The sequence below is a fragment of the Temnothorax curvispinosus genome, unplaced genomic scaffold (assembly GCF_003070985.1).
Source record: "Temnothorax curvispinosus isolate PA1 unplaced genomic scaffold, ASM307098v1 QBEX01005447.1, whole genome shotgun sequence".
Taxonomy (NCBI): domain Eukaryota; kingdom Metazoa; phylum Arthropoda; class Insecta; order Hymenoptera; family Formicidae; genus Temnothorax; species Temnothorax curvispinosus.
In genome coordinates this window covers 1-2753 of record NW_020215227.1, presented here as the reverse complement: position 1 = coordinate 2753, position 2753 = coordinate 1, and the positions used below count along the sequence as shown (strand labels likewise).

General features: G+C 33.7%; 1 long non-coding RNA gene across 1 annotated transcript; it reads left to right on the top strand.

Annotated features, from left to right (window-relative positions):
* The first annotated feature begins 6 nt into the window (after window positions 1–6).
* LOC112454854 lies at window positions 7–1189 on the top strand. The gene is made up of 2 exons (XR_003040792.1): window positions 7–245; window positions 440–1189. It is a non-coding gene; the product is annotated as an uncharacterized LOC112454854 (long non-coding RNA).
* Window positions 1190–2753: the final 1564 nt, after the last annotated feature.

Sequence of the window (2753 nt, the reverse complement as noted above, 5' to 3'; positions counted from 1 at the left end):
CAACACGGGAAACGTGCTTAACCTATTTTCAATTTATTTGTCAGATTAGCATAGCATTGTACTACGACGCAGTTTACGAATATTCCGAACCGAGAATATTACGAACAGAAACCTCAACGGAGTAAAGTGAATAATACCGTATACCATAGAGAAGACAGTAAACGAAGTAAATATATGCAGAGAAGTCGCGGACGGCTTGCGTATATATTTCGATTTCGCATATTACCTCATCTCCTGTTATATAGGTAAGAAAAAGAGCAATATATTTTTCTGTAAAATCTACAGTCGCAATAATCCATAGTAGATTTGGTAGAATATTTCTGAATTTCGATATCTTTGGACCATTGAATACTTTTCTAGAAACATTATGTATCCTGTACACATTTTCTCGATAACGAAAAATGTTTAAATGTTTGTAAAAAAATTATCTTCATTCCAGGACACTCGACGAGCTCCGGGTTTTCCCTATCGATGACGACGGTGAATGTCTGCCAAGTATATGCGCCAGAAGATGAACAAGATCTCTTCAACAGAAAATTGAATTGCCCAGCATGTCGAGTATTTTCCGCAAGAAGTAAACTCCCCTTTGTGTCTTATAGCAAGAAATTCTGTGTGAGAAAATCGAGTATCACGTCGGCAAGAGATTCGCGAGTGCAAGCACAAAAAATTGTTGTTAGGCATAAATGTATAATGTTGTTTCAACGAATGTTAACTTATTTTTTTATCGCGCTAGCTCTATGAGTGACGTGTAAATTATTTTGTTTAAATATTAACACGGTCTGAGGAGTTTAGAGATGAGAAAAGACGAATGTTTTTTCACGTTTTGTAAAATTCGGATGTCCATTGTGTCTGCACTCTCGCAGCGTTTGGAATTTTCTCACTTTCTCATGATCCTCTTTAGGTAAAAGAAAAGAAAAAGAGTAAATTCAAAACGCCACGATTAACAGTAATTAATGTTTAATTTCGAAGTCTGTCACTTTACATAGTAATAAACAAACGTCATAGATCATATATCATATCAAATTGTATATCGCATATCCGCATATACATATATATATAATACACAAGTGTTTTCCTCGTAGAATAATTTACAAAATCAGACTGTCTAGAAATACAGTTGCGTCCTGTTCCTGCTCGGTTCTGTTTTCCGTTATTTTTTTCTTTCTTTTTTTATATAATCACAGCTTATCCTGATACGTAAAAAAAACATTGCTATTGTATTTTCCTTTTTCCGTTCGATAATTAATCGACACAATCAGAGAGTTTTTCTGAGACATTCGTAAACTGCGATATGAGAATTAAGGTTTCTCTGGGATATTCGTAAACTGCGTCGTAGTGAAATGCTGTGCCAGAGATTCTGGAATATTTATCACAGTAGGTTGCGCCGGAAGTATAAGCTGAAATAAATATCAGTGATATATTTGTATGATATTTGTTTTCAGTGAAAGATTAGTTTTTAACATAAATTACAATCCTTGTATAATTTTAATTTAAATATGAAAAATAAATAAAATGCAAACAGCAGGAATAGTTTTTAGTTGTTGAAAAATGTATCCGGCACAAATGCTTTATAGCTTATCTGTAATATATATGTATATTAACTAAAATTTAATTACTAGCTTACCTTGTTCTTAATACTCATTAGGTCATAATCCTGCTCTAGAATCCGTTTTAATGTGCTATCTGTAGCAAGATCATCGCCTGGTTTCATACTGGCTCCAGATTGGCTACCACCACCCACTGTGTTCATCGTTACTCGTTTCACCCATGTAATCAGAACTACTCTCTGTATCCTCTTCTATGTTTACGTCCTATAAATTACAAATGTAATTCTTATAAACTTTTCTTACTTTCGCAATCCTCGGTCTGCAATATCATATGGATAAATTAAATCATGCAGTAAATTAAACCTTTCATAGCGCGGCAACGTTAAGAAAATTACGCCCTCACAACACGATAGTCAATCAGCGTTACACATATTTTTCAAGTTATTGCTACTATCTCTTTCTGTTATTAAATTATAAAAGTTCTGAAACGTCCAAAATCAAATTTGTAACTTAAAAATGAAACTTACTTCTGTATAATAATCAGCGTGCTGGCCTGAACTGCCATCTTCGGAAATTCCGGTCGTAGATGATGCAGCTCGACTGCCACCGCTTCTCGCTCTACGACGAGGTTCTTGATGCTCTGTTTCGTTTCGATTAAGCGCTTTGACATCTTATGGCTTCTCTTTTTGCGTTTGTCCCAAGACAGATTCCAACCCTTACACAATGACAAAATATATTTATATTTCTTTAATGTGTACTTTAATATGATTTGTACAAGATTAAGTAGCTTCGCTAATGCTTTTCTAACTTACTTGGAAGTGCATGAAGTATTCCACTGCTTTTCTACCTCTTAATGACATCAATGACATCAAGCATCTGCAAACAATTTTATAGTTAGTTTAAACTGCGAGTTTCCGTACGATGACAAAATTACTTATATCTACTTGTACATACAATATAAGTTTATTTCTATATTTTATAAATCTGTAATTTGATGTAATTGTTCAAATACAACTTTAGTAGGTTACCTCTCTACTTTTGCAATCTATATCTCTTTCATATTGCAAGGATACTTTTTACTAAGTTCAGAATTAAATTTGCATTTTACACTTACCTATATTTTTGCACGTGAAATGTAGCCAGGTATTAGGCATAAACAAATCTGACAAATAAATTGAAAATAGGTTAAGCACGTTTCCCGTGTTG